Here is an 18,843-nt window from a genome sequence, read left to right as displayed (position 1 = left end):
CGCAAGAGGGGCAGAGGAAATCAATAGTATTAGACTTTAGTTATTTGGTTCATTTCATTGTATATGACATTATGACTCATGAGATACATTATTATATTTTTTGTTGATATCATGAGTCAGGACTTACTATTGAGGACATGATTCACTGTTATGTGTGATGTAGCACTAGAAATGATATTAAACATCTTATATATTAGTTCTTTTATCATATTTATGGGTCAATGTATTTATTTTATGTTGTAGATGCTTTAGATATTAAAAAAATTGAAAAAAAATGAATATTTTTGTATGTTACGATTTTTTCCCGATTTTTACCGATTTTTTCCAGATTTTTACGATTTTTTCCGATTTTTCCCCACGCCGATTTAATCCTGACGATTAATGCAACATTGCTAAAATCAGCGAAAGAAAGAGTCAAGAAAGAAGTGCGAAAAGGAGCAAGAATGTGCTTTTAGGTCATCGAAAAACAAGAGAAAGGAATCTGAGTTTTGGAGGGTTGTTTTGGGGCCCAATTCTGTCACATGTGCGAAGTAAGGAGGGTCGTTTTGTAGTCACATCACATCCACAAGTGCAACAACATAATATAGTTCGATTGGGCTAAGAAAAGACTCCTAATAGGCCTCCATCTCAAGCGAAGTAGGTCTCACCTAAAGCGAAGAAAAGAAAGCAAGTAAAAGGGTCCATTTCAAGCCCTAGATCAACCACACGTGTGAAGAAATCAGAGCTGCAGTAAGGTTAAGAGGATAAACCTCTAACTTGAAGATATACCTCAAGAAAAGGCTCATTCTCTAGTCTAAATATCAAGGAGAAGGAAGACTACCAAGCGAAGGTGAGAAGGAAAGGAAGATACTAAAATAGAGGTCTCTAATGAGACCTAGGGTTTCTGTAGAAAGTGTCATCAGTTGTCGGAAGAAGAGCAAAGGAAGAGGCCAGGGTGCAGTGTAGAAGGAGGCATCAGTTAAGGAACAAGAGAAAGAGAGATTGTGTCTTGTGCTTGGATGATCTACTTGGCAAGGGTCTAGGGTTTGGCATTTGTCAATTGAAGCTTCAATAAGAGAAATTTTGCAGAAGGTTTTTTCTCTCTAGGAGAGAGAGGTTTTGCCCTGGCTATGAGCCAATATCTTGTGTTCTTGTCTCTTTTGTTTTGGTAATTGTTTGATGAAGTAAGAGAACACACTCTAATAATAATAAGAGAAGATTGTGCTAATAAGAAAAAGTACATCACAAATAGTTATCATCGTCAAAAGAATCTCATCCTACCTAGATGCCATAGATTCTCCAACATGGTATCGGAGCTAAGGTGACACATCAAGGAAGGGCATCTCAAGAACACAGAAGAATGAAGCATCAAGATCGAGAAGCAAGGACACACAAAGGTTGAAGTATCAGATATACAAGCTAGGGTTACAAATCCATCAAGGAAAGAAGAAAGCCTTCCATCTAAAGGCATCCATCCAAGAAGAGTCTCCATCAAATATCCTTCATCTTCAAAGAGAGGCACCCAAGATCTAGGCTCATCATTGAAGATCTCCATATCTACACAGTGAGAAGTTTTCATCACCAAGCAAATCGCTCATAAGGCACCTTGAAGGAAGCATCTTAAAGAACTCCAAGATCTAAGAAGTCAAATCATCAAATCTTCAAGGAAGCAGCAAGATCTCTTCACAACAACTCTCTCAAGTAAGTATTTTTATGTCCTCTTCTGAACATATCAAAATGTCTTTTTGCAAGGAAAGCAACAAATTGGTTGGGACTGCTAATTTCCTTGCATGCAAAAAAGAGGATTGGTCTAATTCTCAAAGAAAATGAAGTTATGGACTACATCAAAGGGAATGTCAATTGTACCTGCCAAGGAACAAACTCAAGCCCTAGCAAAGTATAATAAGGATGAAACAAGGCCTCAAAGGATTCTGATAGAATCCATCAAGGACCCTCTCATTCCTTATGTTTCCAAACTTGAAACATCTAAAGCAATCTATGAAAAGCTGGAGGAGTTATTCTCAGTTAGTACAGCTGGAGAAGTGAAATCGTTGCGTAATGAACTATATAAAATGAAGATCTCCAAGGAAGAAGAAATAGCTCCCTACTTCATGAAGGTCTCTGAGATGAGAGACCAACTTCAAGAACTAGGAGAAGTTATGTTTGATAGAGAGATGACAATTGTGGTGCTCAATGCATTACCTGAGGACAATGTCACATGGTTCGGGTTCGAGTTAGGGTTCAACAATGATTAGGTTCGTTTGAGTTCGAATTTTTTGATGAGGTTTGAATGAGGTTCGCCATTAGGTTCATATATATATATATATAGGATAAAATAGTAAGAAATCGACATCAGTAAACATCCGAAAAGTTATCACGGACATGGAAACTGCAAGGATAAATTACAAGCTCGAGTTGTGACATGAGGTTATGAGTTTTGATCTATGAACTTGGTCAATGAATATGAGGTTCGATTAGGTTCGCCAAACCTCAAAAAAAAAATTAAGGTTCGTCGAACCCCAAAAATTTTTAAGGTTCGGCAAAATTCGAACCTCAAGGTTAAAGTTCGACGAACCTTGTGACATAGCCTAAGGAATGGAGCAACTTCACATCAAGTATATATACCAAGAAGGAAGCCACCCCGTTGAATGAACTTTGGTCTCTATGCAAAATTGAAGAGACTCGACTCAAAGCTAAGGATGATGTGGGATCAAAGGAGCAAGCATTTGCTGCTATGGCCAAGAGAAAAGGAAAATTTGGCAAGTTTGGTCCACAGAGAAAGGGTAAAAGAGATATGTCCAAAGTCCAATGCTTTGGCTGTCAAGAATATGGACACTATAGGAGAGATTGTCCCAAGTTCAAGAAGGACAACAATAAGAGGAAACGATAAGAAGCCCACATTACCCAAGAAGTGAAAGAAGAAGATAAGAAGCAGAAGAAGGAAGCTCCTCCGGGTCTCTAGTATGACTGAGATGAACTTCTTCACATAAGCCTTCCTTAAAGTTTTGGGTATCATAGGAACATGTAGCAGTAGGATAGAATGCATGACTTATGAGAATGGCAACTTCAAGAATGTAGGAGCATTGTGTAAAGATAGCTTAGATAAAGAAGATTCATATAGAGAAGATGTAGCCATTGAATGACCTCATCAATGCATAAAGGATTGATCATGATCACAAAGAATCATCTTAGAAAGCCACTATCATCAGTAGAAAGGAGCATTTGTAGCATGAGGACTACAGAGGATTCATGACTTTCAGGAAAAACATATGCCTCTATAGAAATTCCACTTTTGGGGATTTAAGAAAGGATGCTAAGTAGGCAAACAAGGATGTAGCAGAGCAAAGAAGATTGAAGGTAATCTCAATCAGGGAAGCTATCAAAAAGAAACTGAAATGATCAAGGAAAGAACTAAGATGAGGTATGCATCTACATTTTTCAGTTAAGTCATGTTATCATTTGTATTAATGAGCATGGGGAATTGCTCTGGAAGCATGGTCAAGAATAAGTTAAGATCTCTTTCATTAAGATATGCATGAAGACATGGTTCACACACTGAGAAATATCCTCATATGAATTATGAGATGGTTGACAAAAGAACCTATAAAGAAGCATATGGGAAAAGAGATCAGGGATAAAAAGACATCATGGACACTAAGAATCAACATCCAACAAATTTGTTGCAACATCTCCTTAAAGAAGGCTCGAGAATTCTAACAAAGGAAGAAAAAGATCAAAGGACCCTTGACACCTGGAAAGGCCTTGGAAATTTGAAGATGCAGGATGATGATGATTCAAGCGAACAAGATGTCATGATGGAAAGCCATCTTGTAAGGTACTATTTGATTTAATATTATGCTTTGATTTCTTGAATAATATATGGATGAGTTCATGCAGGGCTACTAAAACAAGAGTTGTAAATGCAAATACAACTAGCATTCATATGGTGGATGGAAATTCTTGAAAGAAACATGGAGAGGAAGAAGTAGCCATATGACGAAGGTTCCAGATATGTATCAAGAAGGCCACTTTCCATGAAGAAAGGAATGACATGATGAACTAAGAAGGAAAGTGATCGATGGTTGATGCCCTACAAGGAAGAAGCTCGACTAAATTTCATGACATCAAGGAAAGAAATTGATCAAGCAGCTGAAGGACCCACAAGAAGAAGTTGTTGATGAAAAAGGAGAGTCCCTAGTTGAGAGGGAGCTCTAACAAGTCCCTAACTAAGAGGGAGCTTGGGCAAGTCCCTGGTCAAAGGGAACTTGGGTACATTCCTTTACATGATGGGAATATCTTCCCTAGTTGAGGGGCAGAGATAGACACAACATTCTTGTCTTCACTCGAGAAGAAAGAATGGAGGATTGGGTAATCATTTGGCATCTAATGCTCTTTGAGGATATGTAGGGCATCCAAGATAAGAGTAGGCAAGAGGACCAATATTCTTTGAGGGTTGGGAACCCAAGACAAGAATAGTCCTAGAAGGTCATACTCATTGAACACTCGAGTGGGTATGTACCTTGAGAGACAATGATGAAGGTGTCTATAATCATTGGTCTCTCCAACATTCTGCTCTAATCTAATAAAAGATAGAGTTGTCAGTCAAGGCCTTGTTGTGGAAACAATGTTGGTTACTATGATGCTATAACAGATGGATTGCCAATCCGATTTCTCTTATGTGAATTATTCATATTGAAAATGCCCAAACACCTTGTAAAATGATTTATGAATACCTCCCTAGTTAAAAGGGAGTGTTGAAGAAGGTGTAACTAGGTTCGGTCTTCATAAATGTAATTTTGATCGTTGTACTTGTAAAAGAAAAAGAATTATTATTTTTGTCATTTATAAAAAATGGGTTTCTTGCCCATTTGATAGGTCAAGCACATGTTTAAGTGCTTGTAGGAAAGTCAAAGAGTCAATGTAATTGTTGAAGACCCATGTGGGCATGTTACACTATGTAAATCTATGTATTAGAGTCAAAGAAATATGTCAAAAGTGATCCTCAAAAGCAAAGACAAGTCTCCTCTTCAAGTCGGCTAAAAAAATGAATTTTTGGTGCACCTAAAGTCAAGTCGACCTCACTGGCTCAAGTTGGCCCAAATAGAAGGGACATCCTCCTATATATAGGGCAATTCGACCTCACAAAAGGATCATCAAGTGATCTCTGAAATCAGCGAGAGAAAGAGTCAAGAAAGAAGTGTGAAAAGGAGCAAGAAGGTGCTTCTAGGTCAGCGAAGAAGGAGAGAAAGGAATCCGAGTTTTGGAGGGTTGTTTTGGGGCCTAATTCTGTCACACATGCGAAGTAAGGAGGGTAGTTTTGTATTCACATCAGATCCACAAGTGCAGCAACATAATAGAGTTTGATTGGGCTAAGAAAAGACACCTAATCCCTAGGCCTCCATCTCAAGCGAAGTAGGTCTCATGTAAAGCAAGGAAAAGAAAGAAAGTAAAAGGGTCCATTTCAAGCCCTAGATCAACCACACGTGCGAAGAAATCAAAGTCGCAGTAAGGTCAAGAGGATCAACCTCTAACTTGAAGATATACCTCATTCTCTAGTCTAAATATCAAGAAGAAGGAAGATTACCAAGCGAAGGTGAGAAGGAAACGAAGAGACTAAAATAGAGGTCTTGTTGTAGCGACTACAACCACCCTCCAAAATTTTAGCCTGCACCCAAATTCGGAGCCTCCCTTGAGAGTTTCACTTGATGTTTGCATACACTCGGGTTCACTCCATGAGCTCGTGTGAGCCTCTGCACACACGTTGCTTGTTTATTTCACCCAAGCTTTTGCATGTTGATGTCAATGTCTTGCTTGCGACCATATTCTGGTCATGCTCAAGGTTTTCGCTTCGTGTGTACATGTTATGTTCGCTATGAAAACATCTGTCGCACTCACACACGGAGTCACATTCACTGTTGCGCAAGCATCGTCACGGTCAATCAGCGATCAATCACAAGTGTTGCGCTTGTCGCTCACACTGTCGGTCAATCATGTTGCACATGTGTGCCTGGTTGGGTTTGAGTCGTTTCGTCGTCAAGTCATGAGGGTGTGTTGTAAGATCACATTTGCATCTTTCACTCGTTCACACTTAATCATTTTGTTGAAGTTCTTACGACAAGACTCTCCTCTGACAGTCGGACCATCACCCCTCCAACGACTCGATCGGCTGTCACAAGAACAACGCAGAAGCACCAAGCAAGTCTTTTCAAGCTACGCTGATCGCAAGCGATCCAATCAAATTTCACGCTGGCCACCCGGAGAGTCGGACCTGGCAGTCACCCCGGGACTGACTCCCCTCAAAAATTGCGCAAAGGCTGCTAACCTTGCTTGCCCTGTTGACTGAGGAAATTGCGCAGACAAGCCGAACAGACACCAAGTGCCCGTCCCTGTCTCCCTCAGAAAATTGCGCAGTTTTCATGAGCAGGCCTTCTATTGTCCAGCAGTCTGCTCAGCTCAGAAATTGCGCAGATATGATCACTAGGTCGGCTTCCCAGCCTCAATGCAGTTTCCCTCGCCAGCAACTCCTAGCAGCAGACTACCAGTTCCCTCCAGGGACTGCACAGTTTATGTTGCCAAGCTCCCAGTAGCTGACTACCTGATCCCCTTGGGAATTGCGCATTTTTTGCTGCCAGTGACCCAGCAGCCAACTACTAGTTCCCTCTGGGAATTGTGCAATTTTGGCTGCCAGGCTCCTGGCCAATTCCTCCAAAAAACTACGCAATTTCTGCCTGCTGATCCTCCATGCAGCCCGGCCTGTTCCTCCATAAAATTGCGCAAATTTTGCCTTCCAACCCCTGTTGCTCGCTCGTTCCAGAAAATGCGCAGATTATGTCTACCTTGCCTTCCTGCAACCCAGACTGTCCCTCCCAAAATTTGCGCAATTTTGCCTTCCAGCCGAGCCAAACCTCGCAGACAGTCATTGTCAACTCGAATTACCCATCTTCATCACACAGTGACCCTTGCGCAGTTTTCATCAGCAGTGCCCGGAGCCATCATCCCGCCTCGCAACCTTGCTGCCTCTCCTAGTCACCTGCATCCGAAATGATCATGTGTCATGGTAGACTAGTAGTTTTTTGGATTTGATGTCATCTCGTCATGACTAACTACAGGTACAGGTACACCAACAAACATGGCACGACAACGAATGGGATGAACAAAGGGAGCACATGTAGAAGGACAGGTTCACCAACAGACGAACAAATGATGCATGCAAAGAGATGTGCTCGCGAATGGATGATCATGCAAAGATGTGTTCGCGGACGGACGAACGAGCAAACATGTAAGATGTGCTCACGGACGGACGAACATGCACCTTTCGTGAACAGATGAGCCTATCAAGCCTTCCAACATATAAGCAAGGAGCAACGTGCCAAAGCAACATCAAGCGATCTAGACCATCGAAGACTTCGCACACTTTGCCATGCGGAGGTGATGCTGTGATACACCATGAAGACATTCATCACCCAGCAGCACTGCAGCTCGACATGCACTCCAGTAGCAGCACGAATGTACCATCACTGTCATGTCAATTCATGTCATGAGTCATGTTGTCCACATCTCCACTGTGGGCCATGTTGTCAAATCAATGTAATGTTACGTGGAAGTCCAAGAGACCCACTTATTGTACAAAGAGTCATGTAAAGTCGAAAAGTCATGGAAGTCAAACAGTCATGAGGGTAGTCGAACAGCCACAAGGGTCAGTTTCACCCTTGGCTATAAATAACCCCTCATTTGTACATGAAAGGACTTTTTCACCTCAGCTCCTCCCACATAGCCAAGAGAGTATATAATCTTTTCTTTGAGGAGTAAGTAGTGGCTCCAACACCCCACACTCGGGGTTAGTGATGTATGGTGTAATGATGTGTCTTGGAACTTTTGCTTAATTCAGAAGCCTGCTAACAGGCCAGCACGTTTTCACACATGTATTGTAACTGTTGTAAGACTAATCTTGAACACTTGTAATGCATGTTGCTTTAACCTGTGTTGAACACTTGAACTATTTCACTTGTTGTAATACATAATTTGTTAATGAAAATGTGTTGTATATGTTGTTAACGTTGTCTCGCCCATGGTGGCTATCTCCCGGACATCAGACAGACCTTTCACATAAAGCTTGTTGTAACAACCGTTGCACTCGTTCGGACTCATCCGTTGAGTGTTGTACGTGTTATCTTACCTTGTGTGTTGTGACTACCGCATCCGTGTGGACTGCTCCTCCGGAAGTTGTGCACGTCCTGTTGTGTTGTGTGTTCCTAGCCGAGTTGGGACTTCATCCCAACCAACTTGGGACTCACTTTCACCCTCTCCCTTTACAGTGAAAGAACCATTGACACAAGTACACTAGAAATCACCAGGCACGCGAACCTCACTTCTCGAAGGCAAAGCAAACCACTCTCATGTGTTGACAAGCAAGAGTTAAGGCAAATCCTTAAGACAATGGCAATCGAGCCATCATACCGGATGGAACTCCCACACCAAATGGTGTGAGGTCTAGTTGGGACTTCATACCGGGGTGATCCCCTGAATGTTGGCGGGTCCAGCACCATCAACAGGTCTCTAAGGAGACCTAGGGTTTCTACAGAGTGTCATCAGTTGCCGGAAGAAGAGCGAAGGAAGAGGCCAGGGTGCAATGCAAAAGGAGGCATCAGTTAAGGAACAAGAGAAAGAGAGACTGTGTCTTGTGCTTGGTGGATCTACTTGTCAAGGGTCTAGGGTTTGGCATTTGTCAATTGAAGCTTCAATAAGAGAAATTTTGCAGAAGGGTTCTCCTCTCTAGGAGAGAGAGGTTTTGCCCTGGCTGAGAGCCAATATCTTGTGTTCTTGTCTCTTTTGTTTTGGTAATTGTTTAATGAAGTAAGAGAACACACTCTAATAGTAATAAGAGAAGATTGTGCTAATAAGAAAAAGGAAAAAGTACATCACAAATAGTTATCATCGTCAAAAGAATCTCATCCTACCTAGATGCCCTAGATTCTTCAACAATGAGAACCTGAGAGATAGCATTCACCACTCATGTTCCATTCGCATAAGTGACATGTTGAGCACACAATGAGTATAATGTTGTAATGTCTTTAAGCATTGTTGTTAACCTAGCTTTGTGCCCCAAAGAATCTAGGAATTGCCATAGGTATCATCCTTGAAATAAGGGGAAGTGCCCAGAGGTTTTCCTCAAGATATACTACGATGACTAGATATTAAAAATTAAATAAAACACACACACATATCCACTTTCTAAATATAAAAACTCCAAAACTCAAATAATTAAGGTCCTAAGTTCTTAAAAAACTTTAGGAATTGATTCTAAAAACCCACATCAAAAACAAACATAATAGTGAACATCTCAATCATAACAACAATCAATATAAACAACCTTGTATAAGCCACAATGACTTCATCCAATCTAATGATACCTCATGCACATTGGTAACCACTTGATTGATGGCCAAGTTCAAACACACCCAAATAAGAGCCATGAAAATGGTGAGATGCCCAAGGCATTGCCACAAAAGCAAACTTCATAATGCTTGGAGAAGGACCACAAAAAAGGTCAATTTCAAGTATAAACTCAGTCAAATAAGCAATTGAATGAATAGAAATTAGAAAATTAGAGAGTTCAAGATTCTTGACTTAGCATTCATAATGCATCAAGAGTTGGTTAGTTACTTAGAGTATCTCTTAACTTAAACTCAGGACAAATCTATACAGTTGTAACTATGATAACTAGCACACCATTCGAATGGCCCCACCTCATCATTGATCTTAGATAACTAATGAAGTTAAGCATTCGACCAACTATCCATCGCAATAGAGCCATCTATACTGCATGAAACCTTCAATGGTAGCTAAATCTTTCTAAGCATGCTTTCTCCATGTCAACTAAAATTGTGTGAAAATTTCTTGTAACTAGGTGTGTCGTATAATATGACCATCATTAACTTCACAAACTATTTACTCATAATGAAAGGAGTGAACCACATTAAAAAAGATTCCACATCAAGGAGAAATGATACTAGAGCAAAGTCAATGATCAATGGTCCTTCCATCCTTAATATTAGCATATTAGTATGAGCCCCTATGAAAGGTCACCTATAAGACGACAATACTAAATTTAACCAAGAAACTAAAACAAAAATACTATGGCAATCCCTACAATAGCAACAACATTAGTCCCACATAGAAAGAAAACAACAATAGTCCCAATGGTCTCACCTTTAAGGATATCATGGGCATAGGAGCCTTTGATTGTTAAATAATCAATGAATTGGAGGCTATAAGAAGTTGGCCCTTCATTGTTCCCTAACCTTAAACCTTTCATCTTTTGGATCGATGCAAGGTCTTGCTCCTTCATTTGAGGTTTTATTAAATTAGATGTTAATTTTTATATAACAATTGCTTCATTTTTCAACCATACAATTTGCAAATGACTTGTGTTTTCCTTAAACCCTTGGCACACTTTTCTCTCAAGATCCATGAAACTATCACCAATATGAGTGTAAACATTATTAAACTTGCCAAACATTGTACCAACAATTACATTATTTTGATACCAACAGACATTGTTAAATCAAACAGCTAGTTAAGGGTGTTTGCAGCCCCTCACCACATATAGTCCAAAAAGCTTATGACCAAGACCATATTAATACCTTCTTTACTTATCGCAAGAGATTTTTAACTTTAGCTGTTAGGGGGGATTCTTTCATGTATCTTCCTGTGTGAAGTACTCTCATCCCTCAAAGGACAACTCTATTAGCTCATCTAACTCAAACAACAATCCAAACAATATCCTCAAACTCAACATCAATAATGACTTTACAATTGTTGATAGCATTGCATATTCACCCTTTAATGAGGATATACAAATTGTGTCATCTCTTCCACTCCTTGTTTGTTTACTTTCCTCTTCTACTAGAGTAGCTCATTTCATTTTGTTATATCACTTTGCCCTATTCTTTAGTTGGTGTCATCTAATATTTTTGGGATTATATTCTCTTTTTCAAAACCCCTTTTTTTCTCATGGTTTTATTAGGTGCGATGCTTTAGGCACTCTTTTTACCACCTTATTGTTGGTTGTGCTTTTGAACCCATGCCTATTTTGGTCATTCATCGACATTCAAATAATATCTTTCTTCTCTCAATGTTTCCACAATACAAATACAAAAAATGAAAGTAGTAGAGATTAAAAAAAAAAAAAAACTTGAAAAACACTCCTTGTTGTTTGCGCCATTGAACATTAGAGGAACACAATGAACATTACAAACTCATTATTGTTGCTTGTCTTAAAAAAGACAAAGGCAAAAGAAGACAAATATAGCACCACAAGGGTCAATACTTACCACCAAGTAGAGAAAGATTCTACCAGTGAACTACAATTCTTTGTAGGGACAAAATCATTCATCCAAAGGAGATCCAAGGATCAATAAAGGCACATGCAATTTATTGTGAATAAATTGATTAATATTAGCGAAGTGGGAACAACTTGAGTATGAGTGTTATTTAAGAGGGGGTGCACCAATGTCCACTACAAATTATAGTGTCCCTTAGGGATCTCATTACTATTGGGATTGTGACAACAATTAAAAGAGGTAACAAAAATTATGGTAAAAAACAAATTTACTTAAAGTGAAAATTTGGTAGTTCATGTAACAATGGCAATTCATGTAAAGGTGGTAATTATGTTAAAGACATAATATATCTATGTAGCCCTAAGAGCCAATGTAATTCAATTTTGTAATGATTGTTGTGGAATGATTGTAAGTTTTACCTCTGAGCAATAAAAATACCAATACATTGTCCCGTGGATGTCTCATTGGCATGTTGTCAAGGTTTTACCACATAATCTGTGTCTTCTTGAATGTTATTTTCTTATTTTGTTTTACCTTTTCCATTATTTCTTCATAACTAGTTTGTGTTGCAAATTTATATGATTTTGTGGGGCTCACATTTCTTCAACAAGTGGTATCAAAGCTTATTTTTATTTTATTATTTCATAGCAACTATGTTAGAGTTTGGTGTTTGTTCTGCAACATCAAATGGCAAAGGTTTCAAAGGAAAAGTTCAAGTTGTAGAAGTTAAATAGGAAGAATAACTTCAAGCTGTGAAAGCCTAGATGCCCAAACTGCAGTGTTCCACAAAGATGTGTCCCACCTCTGGGCAGTGTCTTCCTCTTTGTTCTATTTGAGCAAAAAACAAGCCTATTAAGAATTTTTTTATTAGTATTGTTGTCGAGCATTCATCTTCATAACCCACATCAATTTTTTAATGTATTGAAGTGGATCCTTGATTTTCCAAATTGTCCCCTTCGCTCAATCAATTGTTGATTTTTGGGTAGCATCGGATGTGCTCTAGCTCCAAAATTTTGTGGAGGAGCTAGAACACATGAGATCCAAGGCCCATAAATCGTTTGATGAAATTCCACCCAGATTGCATTTTATTAAAATAATTAATATTTTGATGGGGTTCCTAAGTCTAAACTTAGGAAAATTAAAATATTAATGGGTATTAAAAGAAAATATGGGTGAGAAGCTTCTAAGAGACGAGGATCAATTCTAATTTAATCTTAGCTGTTGATTAGAGACTTAATCTCGGTTGTTGATTTCTCAAAAGGAAAAGTATAAATGGAGGCTTGGGGTCAGTTGGAGAATACACACACACAACAGCACTTGAGCTAGATTGAAATTATGGGGCGTGGTTTGCTGAGAATTTTGGAGTAAGCTTCTAGTGCAAAGAGAGGCAGTTCGGTAGAGGGACTTCAGTCCAAGACCGAGAATACATAGCAGAGAGGCAGCACAGCACCAGGGAGAGACAACGCAGCTCCAAAAGGGTGACGCAAAGGCTAGAGGAGTTGATGCAGCCACTTAGAGGCAACACTGGGGTTTCTGTGAGGTAAAGAGAGCAACAGTTCAACAAATCTATTTCTGGGCCGAGAAGGCTCACCAGGAGGGTGACGCAGTTCTAGCGCAGAGCTTGGAGCAGCCATCGCTGCACAACACTGGGGTCAGCGCAATCACCTGTGGGATTTGTTCATCCAGTTGTTGGATCCGCCAAAATATCTGTCTCCGGATAGAGGTACTTTTGTCGGGTTTACTCTATGTTGGGTGAGCCGGATTTGGCACCCTAGTTGTATTCAAAAATCTTCTTAATAATAAAACCCTCATATCTGTTGCACCGGTTTTCCCACACTAGGTTTTTCCGGGGACGTTTAGTCCAAAAATAAGTGTCCTTTGTGTGGTTCTCTCATTTATTTTTCAGTACTTGATTTGTATATTGGTGTAGGCTGCAATGTATTTGCATTGATATTTTCTGAATATTTATGAAAATAACTTGTTAAAATGAAGAATACAAGTAGGTAATGCACATCAATTTACTGCAGTAGGATTTTTGGTTTGTTAGATTCAAATGTGTTCATTCATTATACTGAGCACGTGTTGATGAATACAAATAATTTAATATAGATTTTTCAATTGAGATCGGTAGCAATATGAAAGTGATGTGTTCTTGTAATTGCTCGAATGAAGGTTGAAAAGCAAAATAAACCTTCAGCTACCATAACAAATTTATTCATTAGTGTTTGGCTTGAGCTGTTGGCATTCACATTTATTTTGGGCTAGCAATTAACACAGATTTTGCATTTTGTTGTGAGTGCCACCAATAAACTGTTGGAACCTTCATACATATGAACATAGTGCACTAGATTTTGTAGTTGAAATTGACCTTGGCTTTCCACAATAAGCAGATCAAGACTTAAAAAACTAATAAGCAAAGTCATTTCTTCGCGCCTATTGGAGAAGAGTTAGCAGAGGAACTTGTACTCACCCTAATGGAGAAACAAAATAGAATTTCCATAGCAGATCCATAAGGGAGAGACCAGACAGTGGGCTCTAAGTCCCATGTTTACTAATCAGTCTTCCAAATTACAAGAACAAGTGGATCAACCATTTGAAATGAAAGAACAAGTGGACCAACCATTTGAAATGAAAGTGGTTTTAAAATTTTGGATTCAGGAGGGGAAAGGAGAGAGAGTAAAGAGAATTGATTAGGGAAAAGAGATAAAAATGATATAATAAAAAATTATTGTGGATAGGTTGCTTCTCTTCAAATATTTTTTAGCCTAAATTTTTATTTGCAAGGCAACTAAATTGTTTATTCCTGGACTCTAATGGAATCGAATTAACCTTTACCCTGATCACTCCTAAATTAAATCAAAGAACATGGACTGCCCAAAATTCCTGGATTCTTAACAAAACCATGCTTAACTCTACTCCAATCACTCCTAAAATCAATCAAAGAACATTGACAATTTAGCTCAATGCCAATCATTGCCGAGAACCCACATGTGGTTTAGGGGTAAGTGGGGATGATTACCACCATACTAGCAAGAAAGGCCCTATATTGTCTTTAAAAGTTGATATGCCTTACTTATATTGTCCTACTTATATTGTCTTTGAAATGCCCTACTTATATTGTCTTTGATATGCCTTGACCTATAAACTCCCAAAATATGGCTCAAAAAACCTCTTTAATATTGTTTAAAACGACCAAAAATATAAATGTAGACTACATTGTGAATATTTCCAGGAATGAATATTTTTTTATGGTTTATTGGAGATCCAGAGTGTGAAATTCTTCTAAAAATGCATACCTTTATAATTATGAAATGTATACTTCTATACTGGAGCCATGCTGGATATTTTCAGTGTATTTTTTCTGTGCTGAATCGCTTTCGAGTTTGTAATCAATGACCTATTAACCCCCAAAATATAGCCCAAAAAACTTCTATAATATTTTTTTAAAAACACCAAAAAATATCAATGTAAACTACATTGAGAAGTTTTCCAGGATTTAGTATTTTTTATAGTATATTGGGCATTCCAAAGTGTGCAATATATATATATATATATATATATACACGCACACACACTTCTGTACTGGAGCCATACTGGATAATTTCATTGTGTATATTTCTTTATACTGAATCGCTTCCGAGTTCGCAATCGTCCCCGAATCTTTCTAATACGCTTGCCACCCTTACAATGCGAAATTAAATCAGAGTGGGATATGCCCCACCCGATAAAAGGCTGCTTTAAAGCCGGGATGGGACCGTGTTTATGAGGTTCGTGATCCCATTGTACACAGAACAGAGTTTCATAGTCCCTCCATTTAAACTGAGGGCGTCAAAAAGTGTATATATGTGTATGTACTACCATAATTTTCCATTAATTGCGTGAATTGAAATATGAATAGGACAAGACCAATCCCATAAATACGAATAAGGGTACTGTTATTTAACCCAAAAAAATCCACGGCTGCCTTTCTAAACGGTTCTACGCTACAAATTCACACCTAATTGTTCCTAAAAAATAATAAATTTTAAAAAATGCCGCGACATAAACCCTAATCGACAAACCCTCCGAATTGTATTTAGCATTTACCGACGGAAAAAATCAAACGTTTATTGAGAATACTCTTGAAGCTATTTTGTTTTGCTCAATGGATAGGACACTCAAAACCACTTTTAAAGACGATGGAAGCTAAAATATGAGCTTTTTTGGAGCTAATTCTGTGAATTGTTCTTGGAATACCAGAAATTGCCCTTCTGAAGGGCATTCTAGGCAATGAAAACGCCTTTTTCAAAGGCAATTAGGGCACACGTACCTGGGAGCATCAGACAGACAAATTCCTGAGGCCCGTAAGTTTAGGTCAACGCCCTGCCTTCCTCCGCCTATTACATATGTATATGTGAGCGAAAAATAGCGTCTTTATTATTCAACGCCCTGCCCTCCCACATATATCTGAGCAAAAAAGAGCCTCTTTGTTATTCATGCCAGCATGTGTTAGGGTTCTCCTGCCCCTTAACTAGGCGCCTAACCATTATAGACCCGGGGTTAGAGGGTTTAGGGTTTAAGCAATTAAGCGTCCAAGACGGAAAATCAAGCGTTTGGTCGACTTGTCTACAGTATTATTCTTTGATTTTGTTTTAAATTATTATTTTGTTTTTGTTTTTTAATTATATAAAAATATTTACTTTTATTTTAATTAAATGTTTTTAAGATAAATTTGATATTGTAATTTTAGTGGCTGAGGGTGTATGATAAGAGAAGTTTTTAAAAATATAATTTATTTATAATTAAAAAATATCGTTTAAATAATATAAAATTAAAATTTTGTTGTTAAATTTTAATTAAAATTTTGTTATTAAATTTTAGTGATGATTGTTAAAAAATTGAAAAATAATATAAAATTATAATTTTGCTATTAAATTTTAGCGATGATTATTTAAAAAATGAAAAGTATATAATAGTTAGATTTATATGGAAAAAATGATTTTACATTTCTTTTAATTTAAAATAAGCTTAATATGTTGTTGTTTAATACTTATTTTTATGTAAAAAGTAATTGATAGCTAAATTAAAGTAAAAACAACTAAAAATTAAAATTACTTATATCTCATCTTGCAACAAGAAGGGAGTGGCATTTAGGCAAAAGAATGTAATAGTTTTTTATGCATTTGTAAACCATTTTGCAACAAACATTTTGGTCTCATCGTATAGACAAATGCTTTCAATAATGAATAAGGTGGGAGGTTTACCAACACTAAACAATGAAAGTAAATATAATGATTTAATATTCTTCTTTCTTACTATTTATTATGTATTAAATATATAAGATAACAAATATTAATATAATATAGGTAATATTCAATATCTACTAATTTTTTTTTAATATTTATATATATTTGTAATAGTCTTCTTGAAAATTTCATGTAATAAAAGTTAATAAAGGCAAAAATAAGACCACGGTTAAGGGACACGTATTCCAAGCTAAATGTTGGGCAAAGATATCCTAGTGGACATCACTAGATGTGTGGCAAAGGCTAAGGAGGAGACATTAAAAAGCAAAAAGGCATTTTTGGCACATTTATTAATGAAAATAAAGGAAAATAGGAAAAAATAAAGGTAAAAGGTCACGGGTTGCATGTGAGGAAGAAATTGAAAGAAAATAATGGAAAATGAAAAAAATAGAAGCATCATTAATAAGAAAAGGCCTTTGAGGATCAATTGGTAACATTTTGTTACTTCGAGTTTGGATCTCTCTCATTATTCGCTCTCTCTCACTCTTGGTCTCTTAGAGTTTTCTTAGAACACTCTAGCTTTGGATCAAGGAAAGACAAGCAAGCAAAGGGAAAGGAAGGAAAGCAAGGATCAAGGAATAAAAGTAAGCAAAGGGAAAGGAAGGATCAAGGAAGAAAAGCAGGATCAAGCAGCTTCAGCGGGAATACTTGTAGGTAATCTTTTGCATGTGTGATTTCCTAACTGATTTGGACATACATGGCTTTGCATGTTGGTGTATGGTTCCCTTGTTGTCGGTGGCATGGTTTTGTCGGGTTATGACAATGGTTTTCACCCTAGCCTTGTCTTTTTCAGATGATATGGTGTTGGGATGTCTATTTCGGTTTTGAACTTTGGTTTGTCGGATGGATTTTGGAATCTAGGGCAGAGGTGGTCTCAAGTTTCATTCCCAAACGCCTAGGAATCCCTTGACCGGTTTTGGCGGGATACATGAAGAAATTTTAACCCCCACTCAGGTTATCAGTTTTCCTTATCACTGCATGCATTTAGTTTTAAATCCAAGCATGATAAAAATTCTAAAATATGGAAATGATAATATTTTTCTGAAAACCCAATTTTATAGATTTCACAACTACTGAAATTGCAAAAATAAAGCACAGCGAAATTATGACAGCCACACATAGAAAATAACACAGTGATTTTTGGTCAAATGACCCTAGAAAAACCCTCTATAACTCTTGGGGAAACCAGTTTGAGAGCTCTTATTTATTTCTGAAAATGATTTTACAGAGAAATTGAAATACACAGTAAAAATTCCAGCAACCACAAATTACAACTTATCTCGATTTTTGTGCTTGAACTCCACCTTGAAAATCGTGCCAATCAGCAAACAGCCAAAACAGAAATTTTTACAGCAATAAAACAACATTAAATGTTGTATGACCAACCTCGAAAAATGTGCCCAAAACTTGTTGTCCCTCTTCCTCGATTTCTGTGCCTTTCTCCTGTTGTACGGTTTTTCCTTGGGATGCGTGCCAATAAATGTTGCTGCCCAGATTTGCTGAAATGTCTTCTTGCTACTCTCCTTCACTTCCTCACTGCTCAGAAATTCTCTCTTTGCTCTCTCTTCTCTTTCTCTCAAATGCTCATGAAAGAATGAATTGATCTTTTCATCTTCTCTTCTCCTTTTATTCTCTAAATGACATTTTGGGTTACCCTAAGATCTAATGGCTGAGATTCGTTTAGATCTAGGGATGAGAATAAATGTGCATTTAATTCTCACTTTCTATTTTTTAACTCACCCACTTAAATGAGACCCACTTAGCCTTTTATTTCCATGGTCACTTTTTCACTTTCTAATTCTTCATTCACTTTAATAAAGTCACCTTTAAATTATAATGTAACTTTACCACTTATAAAGTCATTTTTAAATTATAATGTAACTTTACCACTTATAAAGTCACTTTTAAATTAAATTGACTTTACCACTTATAAAGTCACTTTAGGCGAAAAGTAAAAAATAAATTTGAACACTTTTCCCTAGGCCAAAGATCAAAGCCTTAGGGAACCACTTGTCCTCTAGTACCAGAATTTTAACACTTCCTCTTACCGAGGAAAGTGTTCCTCACCACTCCCATCTTGTCTCTGAAGTATACATGCTTGCCCCATGGTAAGGCTTTGGTGAAAATGTCTGCTACCTGCTCATTTGTAGAAATGTACTCAAGCTTGACAACTCCCTTTTGGACATAGTCTCTAATGAAGTGATACTTGATCTCAATATGCTTTGACCTGTCATGAA

At 37.8% G+C, this 18,843-nt stretch overlaps 1 protein-coding gene across 3 annotated transcripts in view; it reads right to left on the bottom strand.

Annotated features, from left to right (window-relative positions):
* Window positions 1-15,855, bottom strand: part of LOC149210638 (F-box/kelch-repeat protein SKIP30-like) — a 140,657-nt gene extending 124,802 nt beyond the window's left edge. For 2 of the 3 annotated variants that reach the window (XM_089396752.1, XM_089396751.1), the window contains exon 1: window positions 15,631-15,855. The gene's annotated coding sequence lies outside the window, so the exon portion shown is untranslated. Of the gene's footprint in view, window positions 1-9,389; window positions 9,499-15,630 lie in introns of those variants that run through there. The other variant, XM_089396753.1, reaches the window with a different exon arrangement.
* Window positions 15,856-18,843: the final 2,988 nt, after the last annotated feature.

Source organism: Pinus tabuliformis, chromosome 1_2 (genome assembly GCF_031772625.1).
Source record: "Pinus tabuliformis cultivar Carrire ecotype Pingquan chromosome 1_2, CPIR1, whole genome shotgun sequence".
In the NCBI taxonomy this organism is placed as follows: Eukaryota; Viridiplantae; Streptophyta; class Pinopsida; order Pinales; family Pinaceae; genus Pinus; species Pinus tabuliformis.
This window is presented reverse-complemented; position numbering and strand designations above follow the sequence as displayed.